The sequence below is a fragment of the Pinus tabuliformis genome, chromosome 8 (assembly GCF_031772625.1).
Source record: "Pinus tabuliformis cultivar Carrire ecotype Pingquan chromosome 8, CPIR1, whole genome shotgun sequence".
In the NCBI taxonomy this organism is placed as follows: domain Eukaryota; kingdom Viridiplantae; phylum Streptophyta; class Pinopsida; order Pinales; family Pinaceae; genus Pinus; species Pinus tabuliformis.
This window is the reverse complement of record NC_142294.1, coordinates 742,247,364-742,266,346: the sequence shown is the minus strand read 5'-3', so window position 1 is coordinate 742,266,346 and position 18,983 is coordinate 742,247,364.

Sequence of the window (18,983 nt, the reverse complement as noted above, 5' to 3'; positions counted from 1 at the left end):
ATAATTGTTTGCAATCATAAGCCATTACCCTAGTTTGTTTAGTAGTGTTGGTAATGTCAGTCTATTTTTCCCCTATGATCATGGTAAGCAGGCTCATGATGAGACCTCTTATCTTTTAAGTTTAAATATATTTTTAGATTACACTCTAGAAAAATAAGACTTTTTTGGATAGAGAGAATCATTGACTCCTTAAGAGTTAAGAATGACAATTTCAGAGTTAAAGGTGCTTTGCTGTAAAGTGTCTTTACTTGGTTAAAAATAACTTTTCTTGACTGATAATAGAATTTTGAAAGATCTTAATAAAATATCGAAATCTCAAAATAATTATAATTTTGATGAAAAAAAAATTTCCTCAGATTTTATGATACTTTTTCAACTTCTCTTGTTTTGTAATCTTTTCCTTAAGTATGTCTACCTTTATAATAAGAAAAACAAATTTTATTAAGAGATTTAAAGAAAAAGCTAATAGTAGATTATTAACAATTTTTTCCTATGTATGTCGATCATTGTCAGGTAACAAGAAGGCCTTCCATATAAATCATGGCAAAGTCACCAAAATTAAAACTGAAAACCAAAGGAAAAGAATTCTTAAGCTAAAGTGAGAAAATAAATCAGTTAACAAAAAAAAAAAAAAAAATGAAGAAATTTAAAAGTGGAAAGGAAAATCCAAGTTTTGAAAGATAAACTCTGACAAGAATGTTTATACTAATGTCTCAACAAAATGAAGTAAAGGAAAATAATCATGTAATCATTCCTTCTTATGTCGAGATTCAGAAAAATTATATCGTGCAAGGTTGTAAATGTTTTAGACTTCAGATAACAGTGATAATAAAACTCAACCACAATGAAAACTTTCTGTCTGATGTCAATCTTCTTGTTTCAAAGCATCATCATAATCATTTTCTAAAAAAAAGGAATGCTTAAAAAAACAAACTAGAGGTTCAGAAACTTCATAGTGTAGCTATTTCAACGAAGATTATCACTGCTTCTTGAAATAAAACCAGGAGAAGAGTATAGGACTTCCAAAATATGATCTAGCAGATGATTAAAAGCTTTTATGAAGAACTACAAAACAGATTTATATATTAATAGAATTTAAAAACAAAAATGACACTAAGGTAACGAAATGAAAATTAATGAAAGTGGGTACATGAATTTTACCATTGGATAATTGCATTTGATCTTACCTGAGAGGTATCAGTTTCTCCAATACTAACTGACTTCTTATTTTAGTTCATCTTAAAAACATGAAGTCAAACTAACCAAAATCCTATAACCCAAAATAATTATCTATTTATTTAAACTAAAGCAAGCAATAAAATGTAAAAATGGATTTTTTTGTGTTCAAAGGAATCGAAATTAAAACAAATGCATCAAAAATGAGAATGAGAATATGTAGTGATGAATGTTCTCAAAATATTATAAGTTTCATATAAACTCCATGATTTTATAAATTGTCCAGAATTAAGACCAAATCCAAGATAATGAACTTTAAATGTGAGGATAGAGAGGTCTTTGAATTTCATATTAATTATGGAATTATATATTTAAAACTGAAATATATGAGAAATCGAAATGATTTAAATATGCTGCAAATTTGTCATCAATTGCTTTAGTACCATAGCAGTTACCCAAGATTGTTTTTAAAGTATTTCATACAACATAATGCCTTATCAGATGATTCACATTGCATGTTTCTTCACTATGCTTAAAGTTCAATCTACAAAATTTCACCTTTGTTGATATGCCATATATTGATTAAATGTTAATGGCATAGAGGCATGCATTGGAGTTTATCGCATCGGAAAATTGCAATGGAAAATTTGCGATATGAAAACATGCAATGAGAATATATGCGATGAGATGGAGCGATCACACTATTGAAGAAATGTTATATCAAGGATCAGGGGATAGTCATGTCGTGCTTTGTACTTTTCACATCACACATCACATATCCCAAATTCGGAATTGTGATATGAACATCAATAAAAATGCGATGAAGTGATTGCGATATCAACATATCAGAATATTGGAAAGTAGTCATGTCGGAAATGCCAATATGATTCTTGCGATAGCGGCGATGCGATGGATGATGGGGCTCTTAGGTGGGACTGACTTTGGACCTCAAAAGAAATCAACGATCGACAAACTTAAGTACATGATGTAATGTATTTTGATATGCCGAAATGCGATGAAGAATGGACTTGATAAATTTATTATGAGATTTTAATATCATATCGTATTCGAGACATTGGTACTTTTAAAATTATGCCCCTATTATTATTGTGATTGAATGGACACAATATTTCTTATGAACTTGATTTAAATTTCATATCTGGTCCAAAATTTTGTTGACATCACAATATTGATGAAGTCAATTATCGGAGATCAGTGATTCAAGATAATGGAAGTATATTCAACTGAAAACCTCTAATATGCGAAATGCAATATGGCATTTTATGAGAGAATGAGTGAGGTAACACATCGGAGGTCTTGCATCTATAATTTGTTATTAGAACATGCTAAGAGCTACTTCTGACGGAATATTACGATACAAATGGTTGTGATATGGATGATGCGATATCAGAATGAAATAATTGACGAAGATGAGCGAGATGGGAATATTGTAAATATATATTCACTGTAGTATCAACAATATGAAAATCAGGCTCAAATTCTAATGAATCACAAGTAAAATTTCCCTGAACCTGTTGCAAATTTGAAATGGGTTTGTTGCTTACTTCAAATTTCGAAAACAAATGAAAACCTGCAAATAAAACAGAACAAGAATAAAAAATAAACGAAGGAAAATAGAAACTAATAATAGATGAAATTGAACTTGTAAATGCGAACCTGGAAGGAAATTATCTGTAGATTTTACTTCATGAACCTTCAAATTCTTCCTTCGATTTATTAAAACTCTGACTTTGTTCAAAATCATCTCATTATTTATTCTAAACTAGAGTGGGCAATCAAGCTAAAGGAAATCAATTATTAATGTTCATAAAATTTGAAATTCATAGAATTCACCAGAAATGAAAAAGAGAATGTGCTCCCTTTTGAATTGCAACAACAATTTATTACCTCTGCTCATTCTGAATTAATTTGAGAAAAATATGTATTGTTATAGTGACTGTTCAATAATGCCTCTAGTAAATAAATATGATACTTATTGCAACATTAGATAATAAACTAAAGATCAGAATGGGATAAAGCCACTCATTGTGAAAGAATATAATTACAGATTCAAATGTGTGCACATAGTAGCATGGACACCCTTAAGGTTATTTTAACCAATTTCGAGGAAAATAACATAAACTTCATGTGATTAATGAGATCATGAAGCTTTGTATCCTCAAAACCTTTAACAAATAAATTTCAGAAGAAAATCTTATAAGGACATCTCAAAATTGAGAAAATTGGCTTTGAGGTAATGGGTGCCAAGTGCGAACTCAATTAAAGTCAAGACATTATTTGGAATAGGCAGAGATGTAGTTATGGGTAGAGGTATTGCTACAAGAAATTTTTGATTTAAAAATGGGAAGAAAGAATTAGAAATTTTCTGATGAGACGAAAATATTTCCCTGAATATGTATATGATATGAGAAGCACTATTTTCTTGCTTTATATATATCTACAAACTGTTGAAAATAAATTAACTACATTAATTCTACTTCTATTCTAACAATATGTAGGAAAATGGCTAGGTATAGTCATATTTCCAATGTAACCATTTTCTCATTTTAATTCCTGCATGTATGTACAATTCAAACATTAGTAATAGAAATACAAATCTAATTAAACTAAGAAAATTAAATCTGTAATCAGAATGTACAGTTATTGTTAGCAGCTTATTTATAATCACCTTCTTTCGAAATGTCTTTTCCAACTGAATTCCAATTGGATCATAAAAACCTGGATGGGTTTCCATTAAGGTTTGGAAAATGTTCAAAAAAGGAGATGACAGGCTAGATTGTGGATATGAGATTTTAAATTCAAAGGCCTGGAAAAAATTGTTAGTGTTATGTGTAAGTGTTAAACTATTAACGATCTTCCATGAAGGAAAACTTTCCAAATATTTTTCAAATGAGTTAATGAAAAATGGATGGAAATCTGTTAGATATAATGAAAGATTATTAATTAAATTGGATTGTTGGCCAGATTGTAAAATTACATTTTCTTGTTGACATTGCCTTTGAGAAGATAGAAGATTTTGATAAAACATTAGCATTGATTGAAATTTAAATATTAATAGCTTTTGATGTTTATGATTATAATATAAAACTTCAATTTCGCAGTATGGAAATGCATCAATTGAGTGTTTGATAGTAAAGTGCTCAATATGTCAGCATAAAGTGTTAAAAATTTGAACAATAAAATTAGAAAATAAATCTAAATTTAAACAAAATAAGTATAAAAGAAAAAATAAAATAAAATCACTATTAATACAACTAATGTTACAACACAATTGGGATTGTTTTGAAATAATTTTTTTTTCACAAGGATTGAACATAATAATGGAATTTGAATAATTGTGAATTCCAACTTGTGAATTAGAAAGAGAATTATGATTATGAGTAGGAATAAGAGCTTGATCATGATATGAATCATAAATTGGAATGTTTTCTCGAATGGTGAAATCATGAAGAGAATTTGCTACTCTAGAATGAGGATTGGTTGGAATAATTTCTAAATTGCAATATTCCTCATTCTTAGATGTTATTTGAATTTTATCATGAGGATTCTTTTGAGAATAATAGAAATCAATATCCTCAATGTCAGAGTAATTATCATAAACGACTTCACAATATTCTCTAGAATTCCCTATGATTTCATCCGATATATCAAAACAAGGAGGAATAAAAATTTCATGTTCACTAATGGCAAAATAATGATCAATAATTGTTTCTCTATCTTGATAAAAACTTATTGATAATTGATTTAGATCGTCCTTTTTATTTTCTAAAATATCATTAATACCAAGAGGGGAAAAATTACCATCATTAAATATATAAGGATAAAGGGAAAAATGTGAATCTGAAATAATGCATTTAAAAATGTCTCTGTTCGAGAACTCTTGTACATTATGCTCATTATAAATTTCATATTCTAGATCATTCCTTTATCTACTCATGCTTTCTTGAAGAATTGTGCTTTGGTTCTCTAAACTTGGCATTTTTCCATCATGAAAGAATTCAGAAATTTGTACAACAGTTTGTGTGTTAGTATTTACTTTGATTACTGCTTGTACTTGATGATTTGCGATCTGATTTTATGAATTCACTGCAGAGTAACTTTCAGATTTCAAGGCAGTTTTTTTCCCAAAACTGCTGCTGTTGTCTTCTTGCATTTGATTATAAATGTTTTCTAAGCTTTGTGAAACCACTTCATCATAATTTATTTGCACATTCATATTGGAATTCTCATTTATGTTGGAAGGGGATGGAACAAAGCTTGAACTAATTTCATATGGATTGAGAATGGGAGGAAAAGAGCAAATATGTTCAAACCAATCTAGTGATTCTTCTACTGTAGGTTTATTTTCGACTTTAAATCTTAAACAATTCAAATGAAATTGAATATTAAAATTATTAAAATCTCTAACAGACTCATTTTCAAATCTTCGTAGATATTCAATTTCCTCACATACTTGTTCATAATCATAGCCGTTAAATTTACAAATGAAAAGTGTAACAAATTGATCCCAGCTGTGAATTGAGGCAACTAGAAAAGTTCTACACCACTTTCTGGCTTTTTCCATGAATGTGAGAATAAAAATTCTGCATAAAATGCCTTCATCAATTCCTTAAAAATCATAATTTGAAACATTTTGAATAAATTGAAAAACATGATTAAAAGCAGAAGAATTCCTCTTACCATTAGACTTTACTTGAGACAAGAGTCTTACCATTTCAAGTGGAGTATTGGAAGATAAACGTCCATGGATACAACTCCAAATTGGAAGTTTAAGAGGAGCCATCATGATTTAAATAAAATGTTAAAATTGAAAAGACTCCAATAGACAACAAGTTTCAGGCCCTCCTTCTATCGTCAAAATGTTGAAGCCTCAAAAATCGCTACAACAACATGGGGGATGACCACCTGGTCTGAACCTTAAAGCAACTCCTTTTCCATTTGGAATGGTGGTTTTGACTGGTTCAACTAGGTCCATTTACCTTCTTGTAATTTCCAATGGCTTTAAAATATGACTTTCATTTACCATTGGAGAAGAGACATCAGATTGACCCTCTTGCTGATCAGGCAAGAAAGTGATCCTTAAGCTAATTTGGGGCTCAGCGAATCCACTAATAAGGTTTGCTTCTTTGGGAAGAGGACTTAAAAGAATATACAAATTAATTTAAATGCAAACTTATTCTAAGATGCAAGCAAAAGGAACTATTTTAATCCTATCTCAATTAGGCAGATATAGATCTAACCCAACTAAGACCAAGATATTTAAAGTATTGGGATTTAAATATGTCTGGCTTATAATGAATATCAAACTAATGAAATATTTCAATTAACTGATATTATGAATACCGTACAAATCCTATTGTGTTATGAAACCAGCTCAAGAAAAAGATAGAAAAGATAGATCAACGCCTTAAAATTCAGCCTCTTCAAGGGGGCAACCTCCTTTACATTACATAAATGAACAAATCTTGGATGATTCAAATGACAAAACCTCCTTTCTATATATAGGAGTCTAAGGAGTCACAATATAATCCAGCCGACCTAACAATAACAATATAAAGCCACAAAAATAACAATAGAGGGATTCTATGGGGCACAGTAATAACAATATGGGGGCAATAGGGGCACAACAATATTAATAATGGGTATAACTACAATAGTAATGGGGTAATCACTAGTATTATAGGGACCCAACATGCCCCTCTCCTTAAAAAAAGTGTTGTCCTCAACACTTGAGTAGTTCTGGATACTTTTGCATAAAATTCTCATCCTCCCATGTGGAATCTTCAGCGGATAAGTTCTTCCACTTGATAAGATACTCTAAAATTGAACGATTTCGTAGCTGTCGAGTTCTTGTTTCTGTGACTGCTTCCGATTCCAATATAATTTTTCCTTCCTCGTCAAGTTCTGGCAATATTGTTTGAACTGGGAGCTTGTCGCCTATAACCTTCTTTAAACATGAAACATGGAAAACTGGGTGCAATCGAGAAGCTGCAGGAAGCTCCAATTTGTATGCCATAGTACCAATCTTTTGCAACACCTTGTACGGACCATAATACTTTGGTGATAATTTATTATCCTTCTTAGCTTGCTTGAGGGACATTTGCTTATATGGTTGTAGCCATAGGAATACCCAATCACCTATATCAAAACTTCTTTCACTGCGATGTTGATATGCCTATTGTTTCATTCTATTCTGTGCCAACACGAGGTTATCCTTTAAGAGTTGGAGGACTTGTTGTTGATGTTCAATGTGATGTTCCACTGCTTGAACCTTAGAATTTTCTCTTAAATATGATGTGATGGATGGTGGTTGATACCCATAAAGTGCCATAAATGGGGTCATTTTTGTTGCTGTATGGAAGGAAGTGTTATACCACCATTCAGCCAGAGGCAACCATTTGACCCATTGTGTCTGTTTATCAGATACAAAGCAACGAAGATATCCTTCCAAACATTTGTTTACTATCTCAGTTTGCCCATCAGATTGAGGATGATAAGATGAGCTATGAGCTAACTGAGTACCAAGACAAGAAAATAATTCTGTCCAAAAATTTCCAGTGAAAATGGGATCTCTGTCACTTATAATAATCTTTGGGTTTCCATGTAGCTTTTGAATTGTTTCCATAAATGCAGTAGAAAATGTACTGGCTTTAAATGGATGTGATAATGCACAAAAGTGTGCATACTTGGTAAGTCTGTCAACTACCACCATGATGACACTCTTTCCCTCAAACTTGGGTAAACCTGTGATAAAATCCATTGAAACCTCCTACCAACGTTGGCTTGGAATGGATAAAGGTTGTAATAGACCTGTGTCTTAATTGTTTCAACTTTATTTTGTTGGCAAACCAAACATTCAGCCACAAACTTTTGAATATCTGGTTTAAGGCCCTCCCAAAAAAATTCCTTCTTAACCCTGTGGTAAGTTTTTAAAAATCCTGAGTGCCCTCCTAAGGGAGAAGTGTGCAATTCCATAAGAATCTTTTGTTTTAGCTGGGAATTCTTACAGAGGTATAAGCAATCTTTGTACCATAACGAATCATTTTTCCAACTAAATGTACCAGACGTACTGGAATCTTGTTGTAACTTTCGAATAAGTGCCCACACTTCTTCGTCATTCTTCCATTCCTCCCTTGCTTCGTTTATCCAATCTGGTTGGATAATATAAATGGCGCACAACAATGCTTCCACATCCTCATCCTTTCTTGAGAGTGCATCTGCCACCACATTTTGCTTCCCTTTTTTGTAGATGATTTCAAAGTCATAACCCAACATGTTTGTGACTCAATTTTGTTGCTCTTCAGAGGATAATCTTTGTTGTAAAAAGTATTTAAGGCTATCATGATCCATTTTTACCTTGAAGTGTCTACCCATTAGGTAGGGTCGCCATTTCTTAAGTGCATGGAGTATTGCCAACATTTCCTTCTCATAAATAGATTTTATTAAAAACTTTCCCTTGATTGGACGACTTTCAAAAGCAATGGGTCTTTCATCTTGCGTTATAACAACACCAATTCCATTTCCTGAAGCATCACCTTCCACAATAAAGGTTTTTGTGAAGTCCTGTGTAGCTAAGACCGGTGCTTGGCACATTGCCTCTTTAAGATGTTCAAAAGCCTTTGTTGCTTCGGAGTCCATGAAAATGCATCTTTCTTCAATAATGTTGTTAGAGGTGCTGCTATTCTCCCATAATTCTTAACAAACTTGCGATAATACCCTGTCAACCCGAGAAATCCTCGCAGATGTTTTATGGATGTGGGGATTTTCCATTCCTTAATGGCTTTAATTTTGCTAGGGTCTACCTTAACTCCTTCATGAGATACAATATGACCCAAATATTCCACCTCCTGGACTCCAAAGAAACATTTGGATCTTTTTGCATATAATTATTTCTCCTTCAATAGTTGTAGCACCTTGTCAACATGTACAACATGATCCTTCCAAGACTTGTTGTAGATCAGTATATCATCAAAAAATACTAACACAAATTTTCTAAGGAATGGTTTGAAAATTGAATTCATCAAACCTTGAAATGTTGAAGGTGCATTGGTAAGGCCAAAAGGCATGACCAAAAATTCATAATGACCCTCATGAGTTATAAATGTTGTTTTCGGAATGTCTTCATTCTTCATTCTGATTTGATGATATCCTGAACGAAGATCCAACTTGGTGAAGTAAATTGATCCATGCAATTCATCCAGTAATTCATCAATGACAGGAATGGGGAACTTATCTTTAATAGTGAGCTTGTTGAGCTCCCTATAATCTGGACACATGTGCCATGATCCATCCTTCTTGTGCACCAATACTACTGGAGCAGAGAAAGAACTTTGACTTGGTTGAATTATACCAGCCTCTAGCATTTCTGCAACCATACGTTCAATTTCACTCTTTTGGACATAGGGATATCTGTACGGCCTGATGTTTGGAGGAACACTTCCTGGAATCAGATGAATAGCATGATCATGATCACGCATAGGTGGGAGACCTTTGGGAGTCTCAAATACCTTGGAATGATTGTCCAAGACTTTTTGGAGATCTGGAGAAATAGATGATTCCAATGTGGAAACATCTAGCGAGCATAATTGTGCAACTACACCTCTTTGCTCCTTTTTTAGAAGCTTTGTCATACTATTAGAGCTGATTATCTTTCCTGGTTTCCCTGCAATACCCCTTAATTCAACTTCCTTTCCTTCCGTAGAAAATTTGATGAAAAGTTCTTGAAAATTAAAAGCTATTGTACCCAGGGATTGTAGCCATTGGACTCCTAGTACAACATCAGCACCTCCCATTGGAATGGAAAGCATTGGGCTAGTCAATACATATTCTCCCATGGATAGCTTGGTATTATGGCACTTTCCAGAGCAATTTATTGTTCCTCCATTTGCAATCATCACTTGACACTCTGGTGCTGGATATAGGAAGCAATTCAATTCTTTTGCTACTTTACAATGAATAAATTGTGGGTGCTTCCTGAATCAATCAACACTATTACCTTTTTCTTCTTGATTTGTCCTTCTATCTTGATGGTTTGAGGAGTGGTAATTCCTGCCAATGCATTACAAGATATGGTCGGATTTATTTGTTCTTCATCTAGGCTTTGTTCCTGGAGTATATCCTCTTATTTTGACCTTTCTTGCTCCTTTTCTTCTTCCCCTTCACAATCTATGTAGAATAATTTCTTCTCAGCACACTTATGACCTTTAGTGTATTTGCTATCACAACTGTAACAAAGCCCTTTTGCTCTTTTTTCTTCCAATTGTTGTGGTGTCAACCTTATAGTTTGTGGAAGACTAGGGGCAACAACACTTTCGTCTTTATAGTTATTATTGTTGTTAGGTCGGCTGGGTTGTATTGTGACTCCTTAGACTCCTATATATAGAGAGGAGGTTTTGTCATTTGAATCATCAAAGAATTGCTCATTTATGTAATGTAAAGGAGGCTTCCCCCTCGAAAACGCTGAATTCAATGGCATTGATCTATCTTTTTCTTGAGCTGGTTTCAACATTTGGAATCAGAGCTTTGGATTCTAGGGTTTCGCTGCTCCAAACAGGTCATCGTGGCATTTTTTCTATAACTTTTTTTCTGCGATGTTTCAAAAGCTAAAAAAAAACCCATTTGAGAAGAAGTCGCATTGAATCTCGGGTCCAAATTTTAGAGTTTTTTGCGTTATATTTGCGGAGATATGATCTGAGGAAGTTGGTCTTTTTGCAGACTCCTGAATTACATTCCAAACAGGTGACCTGCGGAAAATCGTCATAACTTTCTCTCTGAGCATCGGATTGAAATTTCGTCAGAAGGTACAGAAAGATGATAGATTTTAGTTTCTTGTATATATTTTGAGAGCCAAAGGTCGAAACAGTGACTCGTGGCACGCCATACAAGTTTGCTCTACTGAACTAGTCTATAATCAGGGCATCTTGGGAGATTGTGCATAAATCTTCCTTGGAGAATCCAATTTGGATCAGACTGGTGGCATTGGAAAGAGGACACACAGGGCTACTACAGGTCTCAATTTCAGAACTAGATGATCCGAAATTGCAGAGATATATTAGATTCAATATCAAGCTTCTACAAAGTGAAAAAAGGTGTGTAGTTTTTTTTTAAATTTTTGCATAAGCTTGGTTTGAAAAATTAGTTTGAATCGGTAATTGATGCCTCGAGGAAAGAAATCAAAACACCTAGTAAGAAACCTGAAAGCTCTAGCATGACTCATGAAGAAGAAGAAGAAATGCAACATGATATATCAAAATTACAGGACCAAGTGCAACAAGTGTCACTTGCACAAAAAGAAATAGAATCTGAGATGGATGGTTTAAGGAAAGATGTAGAAGCTAAGATGGATGGTTTAAAGAAAGGTGTAGAAGCTAAGATAAATTGTTTAAAGAAAGGCGTAGAAGCTAAGATGGATGGTATGGAATCTAAGATGAATGGCATGGATGCTAAAATTGATGGCATGGATGATAAGATGGAAGAATTGAAGATAAATATGAATAAGTTGCTACAAGAAATGGTCACTAATGGTGAAAGGGTAGTAAAGGAAACTCATGATGAGAACAAAAGAAATGTTAATCATGATTCCATATACTCTAATGTTGGATCGAAGACCCACCATATTCCAAAAATCGATATGAGGAAGTTTGATGGCAAGGATCCCGCAACATGGATATTACAGATGGAACAATTTTTCGATCTCAATAATGTGCAAAACACACAAAAGGTACGTATTGCAACTTTATATTTGAAACCAAATCAGTTTGTATGGTATCAATGGCTTTGTTCTTATAAACAAATTATCACTTGGGCAATTTTTACGGAAGAATTGACAACACATTATGAGGATACAAAAAGCAACACTTTTTTAAGCCAATTAATAAGTCTCAAACAAAAGGGTTCAATAATGGAGCACATTGAGGAGTTCCAAAAATTGAACATAAGGGTAAAAAATATTCCAGAGGAGCATAGGATTGATGTGTTCATAGGGGCTTTAAAGGATAATATCCAACATGATGTTCACCTTTGGGAACCTAATTCATTAGACAAGGCATTCAGGTTAGAAAGAAAAATGGAAAACAAAATTATGGCAACCAGGAAGCATACCACTCACAACTATAAAGACGGAAGTTTTGTTGCCCCTAGTCTTCCACAACCTATAAGGTTGACACCACAACAATTGGAAGAAAAAAGAGCAAAAGGGCTTTGTTACAGTTGTGATAGCAAATACACTAAAGGTCATAAGTGTGCTGAGAAGAAATTATTCCTCATAGATTGTGAAGAGGAAGAAGAAAAGGAGCAAGAAGGGTCAAAAGAAGAGGATATACTCCAGGAACAAAGCCTAGATAAAGAAGAAATGAATCTGACCATATCTTGTAATGCATTGGCGGGAATTACCACTCCTCAAACCATCAATATAGAAAGACAAATCAAGAAGAAAAAGGTAATAGTGTTGATTGATTCAGGAAGTACCCACAATTTTATTCATTGTAAGGTAGCAAAAGAATTGAATTGCTTCTTATATCCAGCACTAGAGTGTCAAGTGATTTCAAATGGAGGAACAATAAATCGCTCTGGAAAGTGCCATAATATCAAGCTATGCATGGGAGAATATGTATTGACTAGCCCAATGCTTTCCATTCTAATGGGAGGTGCTGATGTTGTACTAGGAATCCAATGGCTACAATCCTTGGGTACAATAGCTTTTAATTTTCAAGAATTTTTCATGAAATTTTCTGTGGAAGGAAAGGAAGTTGAATTAAGAGGTATTGCAGGGAAACCGGGAAAGGTAATCGGCTCTAACGGTATGACAAAGCTTCTAAAAAAGGAACAAAGAGGTGTAATTGCACAATTATGTTCGCTAGATGTTTCCACGTTGGAATCATTTATTTCTCCGGATCTCCAAAAAGTCTTGGACAATCATTCCAAGGTATTTGAGAATCCCAAAGGTCTCCCACCTATTCGTGATCATGATCATACTATTCATCTGATTCCAGGAAGTGTTCCTCCAAATATCAGGCCATACAGATATCCCTATGCCCAAAAGAGTGAAATTGAACGTATGGTTGCAGAAATTCTAGAGGCTATAATAATTCAACCGAGTCAAAGTTCTTTTTCTGCTCCAGCAGTATTGGTGCACAAGAAAGATGGATCATGGCGCATGTGTCCGGATTATAGGGAGCTCAACAAGCTCACTATTAAAGATAAGTTTCCCATTCCTGTCATTGATGAATTACTGGTGAATTGCATGGATCAATTTACTTCACCAAGTTGGATCTTCATTCAGGATATCATCAAATCAGAATGAAGACTGAAGACATTTCGAAAACAACATTTAGAACTCATGAGGGTCATTATGAATTTTTGGTCATGCCTTTTGGCCTTACCAATGCACCTTCAACATTTCAAGGTTTGATGAATTCCATTTTCAAACCATTCATTAGAAAATTTGTGTTAGTATTTTTTGATGATATACTAATCTACAACAAGTCTTGGAAGGATCATGTTGGACATGTTGACAGGGTGCTACAACTATTGGAGGAGAAACAATTATATGCAAAAAGATCCAAATGTTTCTTTGGAGTACAAGAGGTGGAATATCCGGGTCATATTGTATCTCATGAAGGAGTTAAGGTAGACCATGGCAAAATTAAAGCCATTAAGGAATGGAAAATCCCCACATCTATAAAGCATCAGCGAGGATTTCTCGGGTCGACAGGGTATTATCGCAAGTTTGTTAAGAATTATGGGAGAATATTAGCACCTTTAACAACATTATTGAAGAAAGATGCATTTTCATGGACTCCAGAAGCAACAAAGGCCTTCGAGCATCTTAAAGAGGTAATGTGCCAAGCACCTGTCTTAGCTACACCAGACTTCACAAAAACCTTTATTGTGGAATGTGATGCTTCAGGAAATGGAATTGGTGTTGTTTTAAAGCAAGATGAAGGAACCATTGCTTTTGAAAGTCATCCAATCAAGGGAAAGTTTTTACACAAAGCTATTTATGAGAAGGAAATGTTGGAAATACTCCATGCACTTAAGAAATGACGACCCTATCTAATGGGAAGACACTTCAAGGTAAAAACAAAACATGATAGCCTTAAATACTTCTTAGAACAAAGATTATCCTCTGAAGAGCAACAAAAGTGGGTCACAAAGATGTTGGGTTATGACTTTGAAATCATCTAAAAAAAAGGGAAGCAAAATGTGGTGGCAGATGCACTCTCAAGAAAGGATGAGGATGTGGAAGCATTGTTGTGCACCATTTCTATTATCCAACCAGATTGGATAAACGAAGCAAGGGAGGAATGGAAGAACGACGAAGAAGTGTGGGCACTTATTCGAAAGTTACAACAAGACTCCAGTACATCTGATACATTTAGCTGGCAAAATGATTCGTTATGGTACAAATATTGCTTATACCTTTGTAAAAATTCCCAGCTAAAACAAAAGATTCTTATGGAATTGCACACTTCTCCCTTAGGAGGGCACTCAGGATTTTTAAAAACTTACCACAGGATTAAGAAGGAGTTTTTTTGGGAGGGCCTTAAATCAGATATTCAAAAGTTTGTGGCGGAATGTTTGGTTTGCCAAGAAAATAAAGTTGAAACAATTAAGACACCGGGTCTATTACAACCTTTATCCATTCCAAGCCAACGTTGGGAGGAGGTTTCAATGGATTTTATCACAGGTTTACCCAATTTTGAGGGAAAGAGTGTCATCATGGTGGTAGTTGACAGAATTACCAAGTATGCACACTTTTGTGCATTATCACATCCATTTAAGGCCAATACAGTTTCTACTGCATTTATGGAAACAATTCAAAAGCTACATGGAAACCCAAAGATTATTGTAAGTGACAGAGATCCCATTTTCACTGGAAATTTTTGGACATAATTATTTTCTTATCTTGGTACTCAGTTAGCTCATAGCTCATCTTATCATCTTCAATCTGATGGGAAAACTGAGATAGTAAACAAATGTTTGGAAGGATATCTTCGTCGCTTTGTATCTGATAAACAGACACAATGGGTCAAATGGTTGCCTCTGGCTAAATGGTGGTATAACACTTCCTTCCATACAACAACAAAAATGACCCCATTTATGGCACTTTATGGATATTAGCCACCATCCATCACATCATATTTAAGAGAAAATTCTAAGGTTCAAGCAGCGGAACATCACATCGAACATCAACAACAAGTCCTCCAACTCTTAAAGGATAACCTCGTGTTGGCACATAATAGAATGAAACAATAGGCAGATCAACATCGCAGTGAAAGAAGTTTTGATGTAGGTGATTGGGTATTCCTACGGCTACAACCATATAAGCAAATGTCCTTCAAGCAAGCTAAGAAGGATAATAAATTATCACCAAAGTATTATGGTCCGTACAAGGTGTTGCAAAAGATTGGTACTATGGCATACAAATTGGAGCTTCCTGCAGCTTCTCGATTGCACCTAGTTTTCCATGTTTCATGTTTAAAGAAGGTTATAGGTGACAAGCTCCTAGTTCAAACAATATTGCCAGAACAAGACGAGGAAGGAAAAATTATATTGGAACCAGAAGCAGTCACAGAAACAAGAACTCGACAGTTATGAAATTGATGAATTTCGGAGTATCTTATCAAGTGGAAGAACTTATCCGCTGAAGATTCCACATGGGAGGATGAGAATTTTATACAGAAGCATCCAGAACTACTCAAGCATTGAGGACAACACTTTTTTGAAGGAGAGGGGCATGTTGGGTCCCTATAATACTAGTGATTACCCCATTACTATTGTAGTTGTATCCCTTATTAATATTGTTGTGCCTCTATTGTCCCCATATTGTTATTACTATGCCCCATAGAATCCCTCTATTGTTATTTTTGTGGCTTTATATTATTATTGTTAGGTTGGCTGGGTTATATTGTGACTCCTTAGATTCCTATATATAGAAAGAAGGTTTTGTCATTTGAATCATCGAAGAATTGTTCATTTATGTAATGTAAAGGAGGTTGCCCCCTCGAAGAGGCTGAATTCTAAGGCGTTGATCTATCTTTTCTATCTTTTTCTTGAGCTGGTTTCATAACATAATTATAATATAATAATATTATAATGTAAATATAATATTTTAACAAACTTTTAGAATCAATCTTAAGTTCATACCATACAAACCATTAGAATCAATCCTTGCTTATTTATTCATCCACATAAGTTTATGATGGAGGAGGGAAGTGAGTGGAGGGTGACGTGAGCATGAGGTAAGATGAGGTGAGGTGGAGGTACGGGAGGCATAAGGAGTAAAAAAAAATAAAAAATTTATACTAAATTTCTATACCCATTGCATTTGGCCTCATCGCGTATTGCATTTTGATTTGTAAAAATGTTAAGGCTTTTAAAAATTTGCGATAAGACTTTGCGAGAAGAAAATTTTCTGAATGAAATGTTTTTTTTATAAGTTTTTTTTTGTGTTTTGGGTCTTGGGGGATATTAAATTAATGAAGACGAGTGGGGCCCGCATGATTTATTAATTTCACAAATTGAACTATAGCTATTTTTCATTTTTGAGAACCCGGTCTTAGCAATTTGTCTTAAAATAATAAATTGGAATAAATTACAAAGATCTCGAAACATGATTTCATCCGTTGTATGATTTAGATGGGTCATTTTGTAGGACCATTAGTGAAAAATGAAAAATTAATAAAAGTTTATTAAAAGTCAATATTTACAATGAATGACTATTTAGCTATGAAAGTTAAAATTTTTATAGTTATTTACACTTTTAGTCCAGGCAAGAAAACGATCAAACTTCAAAGGAGTGCCATTTACAACCTGGTTGACCAATTGAGATGAAACAAGTATCATTGGAAATCTTGTGAAAAATCAGATTTAATGAAACAATCAAAATGGAAATCTGACAAAAATGAAAAAATAGCAAAATTGCAAGATAATTAACTTAATAGAAATCGTAGAAGGTGTTTTAGCCAAAAATTTCATAGAAAGGGTCCCCGTTATTTGAAGTAAACAAGTCGAAAATGGTGGGGGTTGTGTTTTACCACAACATCTTCATAGGTCCAAACACATCACTGTGCACAAGCTCTAATATCTGTTTTGCCCTTTTACGACCAGAGGGGAAACTCACCGGATTCTGCTTCCCATATACATAATTTTCACAGAAATCAAAATCCAGAGAGATATTACTCATACCTTCTACCATACCTTTACCATGAAGTATTCGAAGGCCCTTCTCTGCAATATGTCTAAGCCTTTGATGCCACAACATGGTCTTCTCTCTAGAGACCACTAGATTTTTTGCTCCTCTTTCAGGAACTACAAAATTGTTGCACCCATCAACAACAGTGCTACCTTACAGCTTGTACAGAGTTCCAATCTGAACTCCCTGCATCAATATCAGTGCTCCTTGAACCATCTTGCAGGTATCCTTCTCGAACACTATTTTTACACTTGCATCATCCAACTTTCTTATAGAAATCAGATTTCTGGCCAATGCAGGAATATGCAGAACACTTGGAAGTGTTCTAAACCTTCCACCTTGCAACATCAACTTTACTTTTCCACAACCAACGATTCTAGCATTCTTATCATCCCCCAAGAAGACATCACCACCATCATATTTCTCATACTCGCAAAACCACTCTCTATGGGGAGTGAAGTGAAAGGATGCACCTGAGTCAATCAACCATGCCTCATGATCTACATGTGTACTTGAAGAAGCCAAGTACACATCCCCACCTTCATCTAAGTTGGTTTTTGCTTCTGCAGAAGGAACATCATCAGATCCCTTTCCTTTATCAGGAGCTTTATATTTATAGTCCCTTTTGTAGTGCCCTTCCTTTCTGCATTTCTATCACACCACTTTTACAGGTTTTCCTAAAGATTTAGATCTCCCTCTAGATTTAGACCTCCCACTCGATGACTTATTTTTGTTTCTGTTATGGGACCGTCCTCGTACAGACAAGGCATCACCATTCTTGCTCTCCATATTTTTCCATCTCATTTCCTCCGTCGGCATGGATGAGACTATTTCATCAAACTGCAAGGTAGTTGCATTGCTACCTATTGCAATAACTAGACTATCCCACGAATCTAGTAGAGAACACAACAAACTGATGCACTTATCTTCATCTGAAATTTTAATATCAACAGATAATAACTGACTTACCACAATATTAAATGCGTTCAGATGCTCTGTCACCAAGTCTCCATCTTTCATCTTTAGGTTATACAACTTTTTCCGTAGGAATAGTTTATTCATAAGAGACTTATATCCCTAACTTGTCCCACAAAGCCTTCGCCGTAGCTTCCTCTGATACATTCAATAATACTAAATCTGAGATCCACAATCGCATTGTGCTCTTTGCCTTCCAATCCAACTTCTTCCATTCTTCATCGGACACTCCCATTGGTTTAGTACCTGGATCAACTGTGATCCACTGATATTTATCCACAAACAGATCCTCCATCATGAGTTTCCATAACTAATAAATCTAACCATTAAATTTCTTGATCCCTATCTTTCCACTGCTTTCCATCTTCTTTCCCCACCAGAATCGATCTTGCAGATTTCCAACTGAACAAGGTCTACCACAGGCCTGAGTGAAACCCCTGATCAACAAAGGTGTCCCCTTGAAGCTAAAACAACTCTGATACCAAATGTAGGTTTTAACCCTGTACAAAAATTACCTGCATACGAATTCTAAAATGCAGAATATAAACAATGCGAGAGCATAACACATAAAACACATATACACAGAGATTTTCCCCTAGATCCCAAAACCGGGACT